The sequence below is a fragment of the Colius striatus genome, chromosome 3, assembly GCF_028858725.1.
Source record: "Colius striatus isolate bColStr4 chromosome 3, bColStr4.1.hap1, whole genome shotgun sequence".
Classification (NCBI taxonomy): domain Eukaryota; kingdom Metazoa; phylum Chordata; class Aves; order Coliiformes; family Coliidae; genus Colius; species Colius striatus.
The window spans coordinates 11,640,325-11,659,245 of NC_084761.1; the positions used below are offsets into that span (position 1 = coordinate 11,640,325).

The 18,921-nt window shown below is 39.9% G+C and overlaps 1 protein-coding gene across 1 annotated transcript in view; it reads right to left on the reverse strand.

Moving 5' to 3' along the window:
• Positions 1–287: 287 nt before the first annotated feature.
• The window catches only part of PDGFA (platelet derived growth factor subunit A), a 158,470-nt gene continuing 139,836 nt past the window's right edge, over positions 288–18,921 (reverse strand). Inside the window, exons 7-8 of the transcript XR_009818490.1 lie at positions 1,679–1,951; positions 288–362 (exon numbers count right to left, since the gene is read on the reverse strand). The gene's annotated coding sequence lies outside the window, so the exon portion shown is untranslated. The remainder of the gene's footprint in view (positions 363–1,678; positions 1,952–18,921) is intronic.

The following is an 18,921-nucleotide window of genomic DNA, read 5'->3' on the forward strand; positions in this document are numbered from 1 at the left end:
AATACATGTCCTTGTATCTCTATCTTCCTTAAGCATAAACTACTGAAAAACCCTGTCTTGCTAGCTCACACAGCACAAGTTACATCTCAGTAAACCCATGAGTTTGCTGCTTTTTCTGTCTATACATTATCAATTCAACTCGAGCTGATTCTGGAGTGAGATTATTTACAGCCCTGCTTTCTATCTGTACTGATAAAATGAGAAAAAATGAAATGATTTCTGCAATCTTGTAAATCCTTTTCACTTTCTGTTTATCAGGAGTTGGTGAGGGCAATGACAGAAGCAAAATCCCCCAGGTCACTCCAGTACACACTGTGCCTCTTTTTCTTGAGGGACTTTTACACTCTTCAGAATTAGTTCATCTGGAAAACAAAAGAGAGAGGGAAAAAAATAAAAAGGAATACAGATATATCTAGTGTTCCAAAAGAAAATAACAAGACCATGTCAAATTGCTCTATGTTCCCTTCTGTAAAAACATGCATGTTCAAACAGGTTCTGCAAAAGTATTTGCCTTGCTTACTCTGAACAATAGGGAAAAAGGTCTTGTGTGCAAGGGGAAACATCACTCAGATTTGGATCACAGACTTCTCTTTTAAATCAGGAGGAATTCAGGTGGGAGACGGGAGGGGGGAGTTAAGACTTGTAGGATTTTGTAGGGATCGTACTTAATACTTACAAACAAAACTATATTTCTTAACAAGAACTACTAGATTAGACCTGGATCTACTAGAATATATGCCCTGTTACATACCTACATGAAAGTTATTGTAAGTCTTCTGCAAAGCAGATTGCTTTCCAGGTATCCTAAACTCTGTGGAAATTGGATAATCCAGGATACTGAGATGCAATTATCCAAACCTCTACTGATACAGACTCCCAACAGACTCTCATCTATTTGAAAGTCTGTTTCATGTTCCATGAGATTTGTTTTCAGTTCCTAGTGACAGCAAACTTTCTTGTGAAGTCTATCTGGGTCAAGTTTTCAATCTGTTTTTATGAACAAAATTTATTTGGGTAAGTGGTGATGTGATGAATGTGGGCTTAAGTATCTGTCAATAAAAGCCAATTCATTCTTCAATCTCAAAATGGATTCACTTTTTCTTGCAAGTTGTACTAAAAGCTGAACCATACTGAATCTTCAAGGTATATGAACAGGGAAAAAAAGCAAGTTTGCAGAAACATGGCACTAAAGTACTTAAAGCTTCAATGTTTGTGGATTCAGAGAGGCAAAGAGAGCTGGAGTTTTGTAATCTCTTAAGCCAATAAATACAAAAGATAAGTACACAAGACATTCACAGGTAAATGCAAAAGAGAAACAGAGGAACCAGGTCATCAGCTCTGAAAGCCAAACTATGTAATACAATAGATTTTGATTGCTTCCTTAATCACATGCCTAGAGCAGATACTTGTAGGGTCAGAAATATAGTTAATAAATAGATTGGAAAGCATGAACTTTTACTGTAACAGCCCACAGAGTTTGCTGGCCAGCCTGCACCAATGCTGAGTAAGGTAAATGCTGCAGACATTTCTGCTGCCTTGATCACCAGCATGGTTGTGGCAGCAGCAGCTTTCCCTGCTTGTCAGAGCTCTGCAGTGTTTGCTTGCTCCCAGCCACAGCACTACTGACCAAGAGGAAGCACACACATTTCCTAACCTGGCTCCCAAAACAAACTCATACCTGTGGCTTGGCCAGCAGAAAAGTACTGTGAGTGATATAGCCAGTATCTAGAGAAGTCATCTCTGCTTGATGTTCTATGTATGTTGACATTAAAAGGTTTTAATAGGGTAAGGACAAGAATAAGGATAATAGGACAGCTCCCTCTGTGTGCAGTTGAAGACCATCCTGGAGAAATGTGAAGTCATCCACATGTAGGCAGATAAATAGCAGCTGCAAACTCTGCAGACATCATCACAGATGGAGGTTAGCAATCTTCGGGTGTCTATTCCAGTTCTGCAAAGAAGAAGGGGGAAAAAATCCTCTGTAAAATGGAGGAGTCATGTTGAAAAAGGAGAAAATAAACGTCAAGGATGGAAAAAGAATTATAAAAGTATGTTGCACACATCTACAGCAGTGAAGCTTTCTCATCTGTTAAAGAACACAAAGTAAATATTCACTTCAGAAAACCACATGGGAAATGCCAACAAAGGCTGGTATAACACCGTGTCCTTCCTTTATTTGCAGCAACATAAAGACCTTTTTATCAGACATTCTAATCTTGCTTAGCATTTAATAGGACAGTGCTGGGATATCCACTCTGCTATTTACTATTTAATTAATTTGACAGAAGTCCAAAAATACTGAGGGCAAAACAGTGTATCAATATTTACTGTACTGATTCACTGGAATTAAAATACTGTAAAAACATAACTGTGCACAGACACCGTTTGTCTTGGCCAATGAAATATTTTGAAAGTTCATCTTCAAAACACAAGTTTGGAGTAAAATTATCACTGAAAGGTATATATCAAGCTGTTATGTTCCCAGCTTTGTCTGATACCACAAAATATTTGGAACAACTTCATTAACTATGCAATGTTAATGATCAAGACAAGGTTAGAAAAACAAAGGCTGACATTGATAACTAAATAAATATTGCCACTAACACACTGGAATCTGGAATTTCTATTGGCCAAGGCTGGACACTTCACTAGAAGTATGAAGGGAAAGGTGGAAATGCAATGACAGTTTTTAATATGTCAAAATCCTACAGAATCCTTCTGTTCCCTAAATGAGTGGAAAATATTAGACCTGGTGAGCAAAAGACCACATCAGACAAGTGATGCATCCAAATGTCAGAGGATTTGATCTGGAGGATGCAGAGAATGTAGAGGAACTGTGTAAAAAATCTACATGTTAAGTACTTCTGCTTAACACTGAAAAACTCCTCCTTTAATCCATGTATTTGTCAAGAGCACTTCAGTCCGATTTTCATTCTTAAGCAAGTATTACTCATTAACTTCATAACAGGAGCTTTGTATTGGCAGCCTGTCCCCACACTGAAATGCCTGAGTATCAAAAAAGCAAAATCAAATGCAGTATAATAATACAATAGAGCATAGTTCCACTACAAGCAAGGGGAACATGCTTTAAGGAAACAGTGAGATCCAAGAAAAAAAAAGATTGGGTAAAGAATGACCTTTACAGAAAAGATTCTTGGAAAAATCCAGCAAGAAAGCCCTTAGCTAAAGTTTTTATGTACATAAATGGCCATGATCCTTCTCTGGTATGGTGTAAGTCCATCCAGTCCCCAACATGTTAACTGAAGGCATGATCACTCTATCTGCCCACCACGTCCTTTTCCATGTGCTGACTGGTCTAAAGTGTCATGCTTGAGCAGAGGAGCCTGGAACATGAGTAGGAAGATGTCTTTAACCAGGATGGTCCAAGCTCAGGGGGGACTTGCAAGAAAAATCCACTTACCTCAATATGGAGGAGAGTGACTGGTGAGTGCTACAAGAAAAGTCCACAAGCTTGAGAAGTGAATGTGTGAGGAAAGGAGTTGATCGGCACACAGAGTATATCATTTTTAATCCACTTTTCCTAGGCAGGCAGATGTCAGGACTATATCTCAGATGTGTTTAATATAAGAAAGACAGATGACATACTGAGGTTTCTGATTGCTCACAGTAGGGGTGAGCCATTAGATATAGGTCCACACATCTGTGATAACCTGATTTTGACTGTCAGTCTGTGCCTTTGTGGAAAGTGCACATCAATGTCTTGCTTGGTTTGTACCTGGAAACTTGGGAAGTTAGGTAGGTTCTATATCAAGTCAGGGGAACTACAGTTCCATACTGCCCTGGCTGGAAACCAGGATCTCCAGACAGGCAGCTGTGGAGAGCAGGGGAGAGCGCTTGTTTAGCACATTCCTGAAAGGGTACTGACTATCTACAGCCATTTTCAAGTGGTTCTCCTCAAGTCAACCCAGGAATGTGCTGATGGTCTGTACAGGTAGGGCCAACCTCACTGAGAGGATGCAGGACCTTCAGTACCCTGCGGGGAACATAACATGACCCTACAGTCCCTTGGAGAGCTGCAGGGGGAAATATCTGCAATGGTAAGCATTGCAGACCAGTGCTCCCTGGCAAATAACTTGTTACTATCTCTGAATTTAACACACTTAATTACTTATCCTCCTTCTACTTTGTGTCAGGAATAAATCTTGTACAACACCACAAAATAAAAGGAGGTGACAGAGGAAGAGAGGGATGTTGGAGTGCCATCAAGAAGCCAGCATTCACACCAGCTGGAGAGGCTGTGCTTTTAGTCTTCCAGAGTCTGTGGTTTGAGCTGAAGCAAGCAGCATCTTTTGCTGGATCACTGAGTCTGAGGGAGGAAATAGGTTGGTTGAGAAACTGATTTTCACTGAAGAGCCGGCATCCTCCAGGATGGAGCACTTGGAAAAACTTTGCATGAATTAGCACGCAAATGTGAGGCTGGAACAAGAGGGACAAAACTTGTCAGTTTGTCATTCATGCAACAATCCTGTCAAATGTGAAATTTACTGAATCAGTGAAATTTGGCTTTGTTTTTGGAAGGGAGGAAGGAAGAAGGATATTTTACTTTGTGCTGCATTTGTATTTTTCCAAACTGGAGAAGCAACCCTGTTATTTATGATCATTTTTCATCTTTAGAATGTCACATGGCCATTTCAAGATCCTCTATGAGTGCCCACTGATATGCAGAATCTGAACATACAAATTGACTATTTTCTTCACTAATGGGGGAATATATAAGCTCAATGCTCATGACATATTCTAAACAACCACTGGTGCCAGTTTCAATTCTTCATGAATTTAAAACCTGGCTGGAATACAAATCAAATCATAACCCTATCTTTTGTGAAGCAGTCCACATTTCTTGCCATCAATCTCCAACCTGTTTCAAACCTAGGTCTCTTACAAAGTATTTCATTCCAAAAAGTCCATTAGAGTCTCAAGATCTAATGCTATGAAAGGATGAAGAACTGCTCAAATTACTGAAAAAAAAAACCCACTACCAAAACTCTAAAAAGGCAGGTCCACCTTCTGATTGCTTGAGAAAGGAAAACTAAATTCACCTCAATTGCATAAACATGTTGCTACAAAAAAAACCCACAGAAAAACTGATGACAGAGTGGTCTAGGTGGCAGTCATCTTAAAGCCCTACGAGGAAAATTCAAATAGTTAGTGAGTATCAGTTATTGCATTTATAGTGACAGAACGGGGACTGAAATCAAGAACTGGAGTTCTACAGAGCACAGAAATGCCACCTTGATTGTCACCCAACAAAGCATCTTTGTTTGAGGGTTAGTAATCTCATTGGTGGGGCTCAGAAACGAGTCCAAGTTTTCAGATTTAGAACTGACATGGAAAAGCACATAGTTTCTGATCTGTGAAGTCAGACGGAGGAGCTGTTATCTGAAATAGTGCACAGCGTCTGAGTAATCTGCCAGACTTAACACATCTTGCCTCAGGAATCCAGGTGGGAAACTTTACTATAAGGAACAAAATGAAATGCAAAAATACCTGCTAATAGTTCAACTAGTGCATCATCAACACTCCACAAATAAAGTTGTTAAAATACACATATCTCCACCAGTGTAACTGCTATGTCAGTTAGGGAAATAGGACTTCTATCACCTGTCCCAATTAGGGCTAGATCAAAAGATTGAATGATTTTTCTTCATTAAACAAAGCAAAGAGATAGAGTGGGTCATTAGCTGTAGAGTTATGGAAGAAATCCTGAGCCCCTTCTGGGTGCAATACACTTACACAAAAGACCATCTTTCTCAAGAGGAGCAATCAATATCCAGGCACTGATCTGGAATAGATAAGCAAGCAATTCAGGGAGAAAAACACATCCCACCTCCCCAGGAGGACATCCAAGATCAGAAGGATTCAATTTCTCTCCTCTTTAGACACTCTAAAACTTTTCTGGCAGATTTTCCCTCCTATTGGCTCTGCCAGGTTCAGCCACTTATCACAAGCTGGAGGGAGATGTTTCCCCACATTTATATTTGGCATGAGAATTTTCAGCTTGAAATGATGGAGCTGTTACAGAGGTAGTGCTTATGAGAGCAACATCCTCCCATATGGCCTCATAAAAGAGGGAGAGGATGAGTTTGTTTCGCTGACTTGTGTATTGCCAAGTCGGCAGAGCTAAAGATCAAGTTTTGAAAAGAAAAGGTCATGTTGCATCATATAAGTGCCACCTTCCCCGAGACAATAGGCAGCCTTAATCCAGCATCACTCAAATCAACAAGAGTTTTTCCAATGATTTGAACAGCACTGAGATCAAACTTTGAGGATACAATCTAAAGCCAAAAAAAAAATAATAGGAATCTCTCTAATCACTGGATTGGGTTTTGCATCAGTCCCTAAATGACTAAGACATGGATCTACGCCTGGAGAGAATAAATCTTAAAAAGAATAAAAGCATGGTGTTGCTGGTAGCTGACTTTACATTAGTTTAACTTTCAGATTTTCTAAGTATACAACCAGGGATGTCTCCTGCAAAGATTTTGAAAGCAATCAATGGTCAGGGGGAAGTTTCGTCTTGCACAGATGCCTCATTGCAAAAGTTTATAGTGAAGCCAGCCCAAAAACTGCCATCAACTGGCAGCAGAACCTGATACTAAAACATACAGGATTTCCTGGTAGGACTAATATTAACGAGCTGTCACCAGACAAACAGAAGCTGAGCTCCTGTCAGAGTGAGCATCAACTATAGGAAAATGACACATATCTTCTCTCCAGGTTGAAAGGATGCATAATGCAGAATGTGAGTGACGCCTTCTAGTCAGATGCTATTCAGACAAATCAGGTACCTCGCGCTGCTGCAACGGCTCTTGTGGCAGGCCAAGGCTGAATATCTCCTTGCGTCACACAATTGCATAAATCTTTACTGTTTAGTGACAAGGTTGTGGGAATTTTTGCCAAAATAAATTAAATTTCAAAACCCCCCATCCAGACAAAACCTTCTCCTCTCTCCATTCCCCACTGAAAAACATAATCCACTGGTATATGACAAGGGTTCAGCTTCCAGACACTGAAAAATTGCCAGTTGTAAATCAAATCCAGACAAAGCCAATGAAAAAAATAAGTCTCTTATTGTGACCAGTGCTGGTTAACCATTGGAATATCTTACCTTGGGCTCAGTATGTATCAGTAGATTTGTAATACACATCCCTCTGGCAATCTGCTATTATGTGAGTTGGGAAGGGTCTAGAATGAAGTTTGGGGGAAAAAAATAATCGTTGATGATGGACTCAGATTCACAGAAATGTGCTTCCAGAAATGAATCTGGTCTATCCAGCTGGGCCTGGATTTCAACCTTCAGCTGTTTCACATAGTATTTGTGGCAAAACGCTTGATTCATGAAATTCAGCCTAATTTTCTCTTAGGCAAAGATACCCTGAAATCACAGCTTTGTGGCTGACATTTTGTCTTGTAGTGGGGCATTTCAAACCACAAGAATGCCGATTTTCATTTATGTTTATTTCCTACTAACTGTCTCTGGTGAAAGATTTATAGCTTGATTTTGTGGTTTTTATTCTGGTGGGTTTATTTGGAATATATTAATAAATAAGATACTCATTGAAATCTCTTGTGTCAACCACAAGCTACTTCAAAACTGAAGATGCCTGTTGTCAAAGGAAGTCTTTCCTCAACTGTACTTTATACACAGAAGTTATTTCTTGTACTTGCTCCTTACACTGGGGCAGATGCAACATGACTAATAGGCTCATCATGACTAATAAGTTCACCCCAGTTACAGCACATCAGTCAAATCAAGTATTGCTTTTCACCAGACATGACACATCATGATGTGTAAGGCTGGGAATTTTGAAAGATAATGTCAGTGATAGACTGTGACCTGATGCAATATCTCAAAACGCAATATTAACTATCTCCAGGGTAACCATGTGGAACTTCTGCTGTGAAGCCTTGGGCCAGGATCTCTGCTGACTTCCATGAGTAAACATCAGGTGCTCATAAGGATGTTGATCTGCGGTGTCTCTGTCATCTTGCTATACAGGGAATGTTTTCAGAAGGTCAGTCAGACAGGTTGGTTTCCACAATTATTGGGATTAAGGTTTGAGATGGAATCATGCCTTAGGTAAAACGCTTACAAAGATCAAACCTTTCAATAGCTTTTAACTAGGATCAAGAGGTGAATAAAACAGCAAAGAGTAAAAGTAAGCACTCAGTAAGATGTTCAGTCAGTGTGGTTCTGAAGCAGGGCATTCCTTGGCGACTGTCCCAAGCAAGGCAGACCAGTGAGCGCTGAGAATTGAGGGTACCTGTCTGATGTCATGAGAGATGGGTGCATCTAGTTGAACTTTACAGCAATGTTTCAACTACTGACATAAAAGGAGGTTGAGAAGAAACAGGTTTTTTTAAAAAACAAGGAACAGAAGTCCGTTAATTATGAAAACAACAACAACGGATAATTTTCTGCTATAGCCATAAGCTCATTCTCCTCCTTCTCTCAACCCCACCCCAAAATCTGTCATTCCAGGTAAAGAAATATCACCTTTGCTTTAACCCTCAGAGGTCAAGAAGTGAGAATTATGGTCAATGTTCTTAAGTTTCAACACACAGAGCCCTGCAAAGGAGCTGTAGAGTCAGGATCTGAAGCTTTATCGTGAAAGCATTAATGTCTCTTAGCTTCAGGATCTCAAGTTTTATGTGAAAATCTCAGTTCTTTGGCATTTCTAAATACGAAACCTAAACCCTAAATTGTGACATTTTGGCTGGCACTGGTAGGCAGTCACTGATTTGCTGCTAATTACAACCTAGAGGTGTCTGTGAAAATCACTGTAGCTTGTGGTTCTCATGAAATGTGCAGACTGAGAAATATGTAGGCTGATGGGAACATTTTCTTCTGACCTTTGCAAATTTAAATGGTGATGTGGTGGCCAAATTGGTGGTCAATTTGGTTTGGGAATCCTTTCTTTGTTATTTCTGCTGCTTGATACCATAAAGCTAACTGGTATAGGAGTTAATGGCAAAAAAACTCTTCTAAGCTGCAGTCAAGTATGACATAATGAGGACATCAGTTAACTTAGGGCAGGTGTTTATGGTTAACTATGAAAATCAGTAGTATTCAGTGGTGCATAATAGTAGAGAGAATGCAGTCTTCCAGACCATTATTTCACTACAAGATTATAATCTCACAGGATTTTCTTATGTATCCTGGCTGATAAAATGTAAATTTTCAGTAGAGCTTTTATTTTGGATGTTACTGTATTCATAACATTAGAAAAGGATAGTACTTTTTTGTGGTGGTTTAACCCACTGCACTTTTATATAACTATAGATGTGACTCTGTCTTCTAAACCTTTATTGAAGCAATGGAAGAGACATTAAATACTATGAACTGTGACTGTTAGCTGATATTACTATACAATCCAGAGATAATCCAGTTATATATGCACTCTATTCTGATATTTACCAAGAGGAGTAGAAAACTTATCTACTGAGTCGTGTATTTAGAAACCATCTCAAAATCTTAGAAAGCAGGTCAGGGAGAAAACTTGATAAGAAGAGATTTATGGATAACTCTGTTTTGCCCTGGATAAGAACTTGCAAGATGATGAGGTAGCAGAAAAGGTGATTCTGTTGAGCTGCTTTCCTTCAGCAGAGACCTTGCAGGCATGAGGCAGAGTAAAAACAGGCTCTTTGTGTGTTGCTCTGATCTGGCCTCATCTGGCCAAGAGGCCAACCCACAACAGTAGAGGCTGATAGACTTCCAGTATCCAGTTCATTCTGTGTTCTGGGTAACTAATGATTGGAAAGATAGTGACAAGCTGTAGGGTGTTCAACAGAGAGCAGCAAGAGTATCACAAGGTGAGAGGAATTGAATTATAGGGAGAGATTATAACAGAAAAGGAAATATTGCTCTAGGACAGGTCTGTGCCTAAAGATTTACACATAAAGAGTTGCACTGATATGTATTAGTGAAGGTTTCAGCTTCTAATGTCCTTTTTCATTTTCCAGAGAGCATTTTGGTCTTTGGATGGTTATATAGAAGTCAAAGGGAATATTTTGCTTCTTATTAGAACAGGATCTTAACAGATTATCAACAGGAGGAAGACAGTTTTAGTTTTGAAGTACAAAAAGCTGTAGGCAGGAGCAGAGATTTCTTTGGAAACTAAGAGGGGGGAAAGTCATGCAAAGTGTCAGTTGAGGTCTCAAAATCTGGTATTTATTTAAGGCCCAAAATTGAAGAATGTTATTTATCTACAAAAAAGTTTGCTGACCTGAGAGAGAGCTGGTCGTGCTAAAGGCTGAGCAAGGTATGCCACTCTAGATGTAATTTGGGTAATATAATTGTCAGCTCAGCAGCAGAAACTTAGCTAAACACCATAATAATGACAAAAGCAAGAAAAAAAACACAGCAGAATAGAAGAGAATACCAAAGTGAGAGGGACAATGAGGTCTGTGGTAGTCACATGTACAGGTTCTTTCCTTCATCCCTTCACAGATTCTTTGTCATAGAACTAACGGGTCAATACATTGTGTATAATAATAGCTTATCTCTATAGCCTCTGTAATCTACTGCTGAGCTTCTGATCAAATACTGCTCATGTTTACAGTGCCTAATAATCATTTCAGACCTCATTTCTAAAACTGCAAAGAACATTTTGTAATGGAAGTGTACCATAACGTGCCGTTTCCGAAGGTGTTTCGGTTGCTGTGAAAAAAGGGTCCACCATGAAGGAAACAAGTGTAGCTCAACATCTAAATAGTCCAGACAAGCAGTAACAGCCAGAAAAAATGCATAAAATTCCACTTGCAGCAGCTGCCAGAAAAATAAAATAAATAAAAGCAGACTTACTTCACCCATTAAATCCATCAACCACTAGGAGATCCATTAACAAACCTACTCTCAACACCCCAAGGGTCCCACTCCCCGGGATGTTATGCGCTGTGGCCAGAATTGCCCTACCCCATGAACACTAACGTGTAGAGCTGTCTCTCCTTTTTCCTTCTGCGAGAATCAAGTCTCTCTACAATTAATTTATTTTTTTTCTCCTTCCTGTACTCTGGCCAAACATCCTACACACTGTGTCTTTTCTGCACACTTCATCAGAGGGGGAGATGGCCACAGCTGTGCCACCCCTCCCTCTGCGTTCACATCCAAACCTCGTGAGCTGAGAGCTTGAGCACTAGGTGTCAGACCTGGCGAAGGAGCAGTGCTGGCAGCCTGCTCTGCTCCACTTGGCTTGCAGGAGAGAAAAGCTCCATCACTTTGTAGTCCTTTCACAGGAATCCTATGGGCTACAGCCCCCTGTGAGACATGAACCTCAGATGTACCTGTGAAATGAGTTCCATGCTGCCTGGAGGGACTGGTTTAGGACTTATTCTGAACATAATTTTCCACAGCTCTGGGACATTTTGGAGTAGGATAACCCATAATGAACTGATGCTGACACATAATGTGCCAGACACTGTTGCACCCAGGAATAGTCTCCTTGCTTTGCTACTCTGAAGGACAGTGTCATATTTGATCACTCCAGCTCAATATAACACCACTGTATACTGAACTTCCTAGAGTTTATGCCATGTAGTAGTCTTCAGTTTATGGAGAGTACCTTCTCTTTGTGCCCATGGTCTCCCGTTGTCATCCAAAAAAGGACTGCAGAACATGTGGAATATGGTTCTAAGCCTGCTTTTTAATGCTTTTTATTATATTCTGTATAAGAATGGTTGATTCCTGGCTGCTATCATATTTTCACTAGGTGTCTAGAGATATATACATAAATCAAAGCAATGTTTCCCATGGTGCAGGCAAACCAAGCCAGCAATTATTTTCTCATTTACTTTTTAACCACTGAACTCCTGTTTTATCTCCACATAATAATGAATATGGTTCTGACACCAGAGGTCCACATGCTCTTGCTATACTCGTTCAGCACGGAGCACAAATAAGTTACTTGTTAATATATGAACTGTCATGTAAGAAGCCACAATTATGCATGATTCACCCCTACAAGCTATGTAAATCTGTGGTGTGTATATATGATAACAAATGAGTGTTACTTGATGGAAAAACACAGGTGCCAAGAACTAGAACTCTCTGTACTGCAGATGTCAGATACAGCATCAGTGTTAACACCTCCACTAACCCTTACCTTCAGGTATACCTTCAGCATTTCCAAAGGCTGATCAAGCATCCTCTATCACTTCAGTCTGTCAAAGCCCTGGCAGAGAGCCAGACCAGATACCGACCATGTAGCATTGTTTAGTGGTAAGATACAACAGCAGAGAAAACATACACTTCCTTCTATAGACCGACATGTACACATCCAGCCTCCTTGCTTTCATTTCTATATGGCCAAAATTCGGACCTGTGCCTGCTCTTGCCATAGCCATTAATAAGTGGTGGTGACAAGCCATAAAGGGCTTGCACCGCTTACTCATGGAACAGCAGACTCATCAGTCTTTCTGGAGATAGCATTGGCAGGGAAGGTTAGAAACAGAGCACGTAAGGAGACAACCAACATATTGACTGATGGAGCTGTTGGTAAAGTTTTGTGTTGCTATTTCAGCCCAGGAGGACATCTGCATAGATGTCAGATAAAGGCACCTGTTAGTGAATGATTTTTTTTCTTACCAGTTCCATCCTCCTCTGAGCAACCATCAGACCAGTAATTCACTTTGTCCGTAATCTCAAAAACTTTCATTTTGGTTTTGTTAGGGTGACTGAGCACTCTGCATGGCATAGGGAAAGCAGGGCTTTGTCAGATGCAAGCCTTTATAAAGACACATCATTTCAAACACAGAAAGCAGAAGCAGAACTCAGAAATGTTTTCTCACACACCCTCATCTCCCATTTCAGCTCTCATCCTGACATACAATTTAGTGTGATTTGTATAAAACTAGGTAACTCATAAAACCTTCCAACATACAAACAGATTATTATACCTGTTAGCATTTTCCTCTCCTCTTCTTTACCATCATAAATTATCAGTTTGGCCACTGATTCTGTCCTTGGCTAAGCAAACAGAGGAGAGGGGGTGTCTCCCCTATCTACTGCCATTTCAATCAGAAGTGCTGTTTCCCCAAGAATGTCTTCAGCACCAACCCAGCAGCCCTGGGAGAAGTTAACAGGTTAATGCCCTGAGTAGTTTCCTTCCTACATGTGCCCAGCCTCCTTTCTGTCTCATGATTCCAGTGAAAGACCGCATAGGTGAGTCTGAACTATGGACAGAGCAAGAACGTAAAATTATACTCTTCATTTCAGAGAGTAAATATACAAACCCACCAGTTCCAGGACACATCCTGACCACTTCAAAGTAAAATTAAAGGTTACAGTGGTGGAGAGCTTCATATCAGCACAATTTTTAACATTTTAGATCCTTGATGAAGCAGCTGTTAAAAAGAGTGTTTTGTACTATTTGGCTCTGATTTATTAATGTCATAAATTACAGAGCAGACCACCCTGTAATCAAGTGCTTGTGAACCCTATGTGTAACACCTTGAAAATGAGCAAGTTGGTAGGTAACAGAAGCAGTTTCCTTATTTCAATAAAAATGTAGACGCTTGAAACACAAGCCAGAGCAGTCCAAGGGTCAGAGTGAAAAAACTGCTTTTGCTCACAGGTTTTGAATTCTTCTTCATGCCATTCTGTTAGTTATGGTATTGGATAACATCTTTGGTGTTTTCTTAGCCTCCAGTGGACAGTAACACACAAACCCAAGCTCCACACACAATTGGAATAATCTGTGTGGTTTTGGAAACAAAGGGCCCCATTGAGTCACCGCTAACATGTGTAAATAGGAATGGGCAGAGTTCCACTTTGGACAGGGGATACATTTTGATATGTGTCCTTGATTCTTACTCACACAAAGGAAAAAAAAAGACTACTTCATTTTTCTTGCTCCTTGTTACAGTGCTTCATGCTGTAATGGCTGAAAAAAAACCTTCAAATCATTGATTTCTTTCCTTTGAAAGGAATAAAATGCTTCTAATTTGTACTCCCAGTAGGGGAAGAAACTGGTGGGCAGCATTAGTGAAAAACTGATTAGGCTGACTGTGCAAAGATATAGCAAGAACCTGGATATAATTATGCCAAACACATCATCTTCATTGTAAGGCACTCTTCACAGGGCTTCTTATCTTCTGAAAACTTTAGTTGTCTGAAAATTACTTACAAGTTAGAGTGTATCCAAGTGATACCCTAACACATCTGGTTATCTCTCTCAGGTATTGCTGTGTTGCCAGTCACCCTAACTTGCAGACACCGTAGCATGCCATAATTCAGTTTGATCTTTTTCTCCTCTCCCTCTCCCCATTCACAACCAAGGTGAGCAGGGCTACTGAAGCAGGTTTTCCTCTGACTGTTCCTGGTGCAGTCTTCCTTGGCACTTGTTTTACAGATGAAAGATGGATATATATGGCCACATTCACACATAGGAAGAGTAGATCTTCCTTTCTGCTGTACAAGTTTTGCACGGCATTGTTTTGTCAATCACACTTCATTCCTGTTCGTGTCCCTGACGTGCAGTTTTGATATGGGGAAACACAATGTACTTTGCTCTGTACCCTGGGGAATAGCATGTGCATCAAGAAACTATCTCTTCATCTCTGTATTCACAATGCCTCGACTTCCAGTTTCAGAGTTGCTCACAAATTCTTGAAGTTGTTTCTCCCTGCAATGCATATTTAGTTATTAACATCATCTTAGATTTACTGATTTTCAACTAAGACTCAAAAAAGAATGATGTTTTAAACATATCTAGGTTTCTACGATGCACTATCTAGTTTACTTTTGAAAACACTGAAGATCCAGTTCTCAATGACTTGCCCAAGGTCATGCTAGGAGGAGAGAGTTATCAGTCCTTCCATAATATGTGCATGAGATTTCTAACCAAATAGGCCAAGTAACCTTGAATACTCCAGGCTGCAGAAATCAGAGCACTGAGGCCTAGGTAAACCCTTCCCAAAGTGGCTCAAGGCGTTAGCCCACGTATGCTGTACATTTGCTATTCAACGGGGTATCCCTTAAATAATGTCTGGCTTGAGGAGTATTTTTCAACTGGCTGGGGAATGGTCATAGCAAGACAGATGCATTTGGCATGCAGCTCCCACTCATGCCCGTGCTGAACGTGCACGGGGAAGCAAGTGAAAGCGAGATGATATTTACCTCCTGGAGACACACAAAAATACTAGGATGGCTCAGATGGATTGTCTCCTTCTCTGGAGACATTCAAAACTCACTTGGATGAGTTCCTGTGTGCCCTATTCTAGGTGGCCCTGCTCTGGCTCTTTTGAGGTTCCTTCCAATCCTTAAGATTCTGTGATTCTGTGATTCTGTGACCAGAGCAATGCATGACTGCCACAGCAATGACCTGGTTATGAACAGCAACAGGATCTTCCTAAAAGCAGAACCACTCAAGCAGGGAAATCTGATATCCACCTCAAAAAGGAAGCAGTAAGGGACATTCATTTCAAAGCCTGTGGTCCACAGGGATTGTGAAGCCAGCAGTAGAGCAGTACGGTCTCATCTCCAAAAGAGAGGCAGCTGCTGGAGACAAAGCTAGCAATTAAGCCAAGTAGGCCAGGCAAAAAGAGATCCAAAATATGTCCAAAGTCTTGACCTCCTTTCTGAATTGATGAAGAGGTTTTAATTTTTGTTTTTCATGGCGAGGTAGGGACATGGTACAAAACTCACTAGGGTTGTTGCCTCTTGCCTGTTTTTCCTCTCAAGCCTGGATTCATGTTTTTGTTTGGAGGGCTTGCTAACAAGCTGAGGTTTTCATCTTAGTAGGTCTGCTAATAGTACAGGACATTCCCCTGGATTTGTGATTTCAATGAAGCGTTTTCTTTAGAGAGTGAGGAATTTTTTTATTAGAACCAGCCAGCCTACAGAACTGAACTGTACCTAAAAATAGAAAGACTTGCTTTTTTTTAGATGTTAAAAATAGAGATGTATAGAAATGGTCATGTATAGGCTGCTTTTTACAAGAAGGCAGAGGTGCTCTGAATGGAAACATTTGCTATCTGCCATGTAGCTGAGAAATATAGCATTTCACAGTGCCATGAGCTGTTGATTGTGAAGAACAAAGAAGAATATAGTAACCCTGAATGGTCTGAAAATGAAGTTGATACACATGTTTCCAGGGAAAGAACAAGACACTTGGCCTTGTGAAGCACAAACACATACAGCCCTTAAAAGATAGGGAGGCACAATGGCATGGATGAGGGAGGATCATTCCATGTTGCTATTGAGCTCATCTAATTCTCCCGCTGGTGGAATCTGCCTCAATCATTGCTTGAGCATTTTGGAAAGCTGCATTTCTTCCGGTTTTGCTAAAAAATAATCATCAAACCTCATTTTTCCCCTGCAGAATCCCTCAGAGTCCATCCACACCACTCAAGCTGAGCACTGATATTAGCGGGGAGAAATGCTCCTGAAGATGCTTTCAAAGCAAAACAAAACTCGTACCCTTTTAGAGAGCTGCTTCCTCTGCTAAGCCTCATTTTTTTGGGTGATCTAGCAGGGTGAAGATCATATAAAGACAGATGGATTTTGTTTGATGTACTTTTCTTATTCCGTGGTTCTCACAGTTAATTTGTGGTCATATTAATCTGTTATATTATAGCTGAGATGTTTAAAGCTGTTAAACTGATTTGTATAAAAAGTTACCAATAAGTGTAATTAAAATCTGGCATCTAGATCTGTTAGATGGGGAAAAAGTCTCAGACTAGATGTCTCTATACCATTTTAAATCTTCTCCATTCATAGTTCTGTAAGTATTAACAGGTTACTTCAACTTCAGAAAACCTCCACCCTTATTTTAAAAGGATATTTGCCCTAACTAACTGCTGCATAAAGATTCAAGATTGATTACATGTGGCATCACTCAGATAGTATGAAGTTCTGTAATTTACTGCCCCAACTAATCTAAATGGGTAATTAACTGCTTTTTATTTATTTTTTTTTTGTTTTCCCTGAGCATTATGTTTCATCAAGTTTTTAAGACACATTAACTATCACCTCCCCAACCTCCCATCACCACATAAATCCCACCCTGAAGAACCATCTGTGTCTCAAAAATCTCAGGTCAAGTGTTCATGACATTTTACAAGATGTCAGTATCATGTGTGTCAAATTCAGTCCTTGACTACTTTCAGTTTAGAGACACTCATATTTCCATCAAAGGATTTGATACTCCTTGATTTAATGGCTAGGGCAGTTAAGTTTTTATTGCCGTATAGATGTCCTTTCAGCTACAGTTATGTGAAGCAGTCACAGCTCAATTCAATCCTCTCTAATACCAGGAAAAGAAAGTGACCAACAGCAGCTTAATGTCAGTGTTCTTGTGGAGCTCAGCATGCTGCTTGACCTCCTAGTCCATAAGGACTAAGATGCAGAGTAAGTCCTCCCTTCCAAGAGAAAAAAAGAAAAAGCTCAAAAAAACACCACAGGATTTAGAAAATAAGGAATGCCTTCAGTCTGGTTTGATTCTCTCTCCCTTGCAAGACTCTTCCATGTAGAGATAAAAGGAGGGATAGATGTAGAAATTTTAAAAATGGACCTGGATAGAAGATACATCCAACAAATGTAGCACTGTTGCATATGTTCATCTGTTCCACAGAGAAAAGATTTTGACTAGGACCTCTGAGGTGTAAGTCAGCACAGGTCTCAGGAGTTGGACTGAACAGCTGTAGATGACTTTACTCGAGCAGGAAATCCCATCCTTCAGATTCCCACCTACTCCCTTAAATAATTTTAAGTTGTTTTAGTGGTCATGCCAAAATGCACATCTGAACAAGTGCTGGTGGTGACCATACTACATGGAACTAGGATCTTCTTGATATTTTGAAGTGAAATGTAAAGCTCTTGATGATTTCCAGAAAAAAAAGTTAGTTCATTACACTATTTATGCATAGATGTACCATGCATTTATTTATAGCCTCATACATATTCCAAAAGCAAAGCTGTGGTTTTGTTTTGTTTTACATAACTATAGATAGATCTGGTAGTGAATCATTATGTGAATGACAGTGGTGCTCCAAAACAGAGTAAATAAACAATGCTAAACAACACATTGTGGAGTGTGAATTCTCATCATAGGCAGTAGCTCCAAAACTAAAACATCCTTCTTAACCCTGAAACTATAAGCCAAAAGGCTTTTCCTGGACTTTATGGCCACTGAATTAGCAGCTGCTCATGAGTAGATAGTGAAGTGCTATGAAAGAAGATATGGAGAGATGGGAACTCTGGGACTGAAATCCTCTGATATAAAGTATTTGCCTCTGAAAACTTAGAAGCCAAAGGAGAAACTTCCCTCTGTCCCCTAAATGATACCTTCATGTCTACCACATGCATAATTGATTGCAAGCAAACTATTCAGGCTGAACTCAAAGCTGCTTCATACACACAACCACATTAGAAGAGTTGCAGGTCATGGAAAGACCAGAGTTGATTTAAGCATCAATTATGGATGAGAAACTTCTTCAGTATAAATAAACTTACTGGTTCACCACTGTACACAGAAATTTCTAAATAAAATTGATTATTCAAAGGCAGGATTCTTGCAGTTCGACTCAAGGACATTATTTTTGAGTTTGAGTTTGAGTACATGCACATACACATGTAATCATGAACACACACATGATGAAACCCCCAAACCTCAACCAAACATAAACCATATCTTAATCTATTGACAGGCTTCTCTTTCTTGAACAGCTCTGATCCAAGAAAGTTTATCTAGGTTCCTTCTTAATCTTTCTGCCATATTCACAAGCTTGGATTTAAATAAATGCCACTATCCCTTCAGGAATTTTTATGAAGGGCAAAACTGGAATTCTCTCTTGAATTTAACTATTTGACTTACTTGTCCAACTTCAGGGCATATCCATGAACACACAGACACATGCACGTATATAAGTGTAAAGCTCTGAAGGTGACCTATTTTTGAGCTT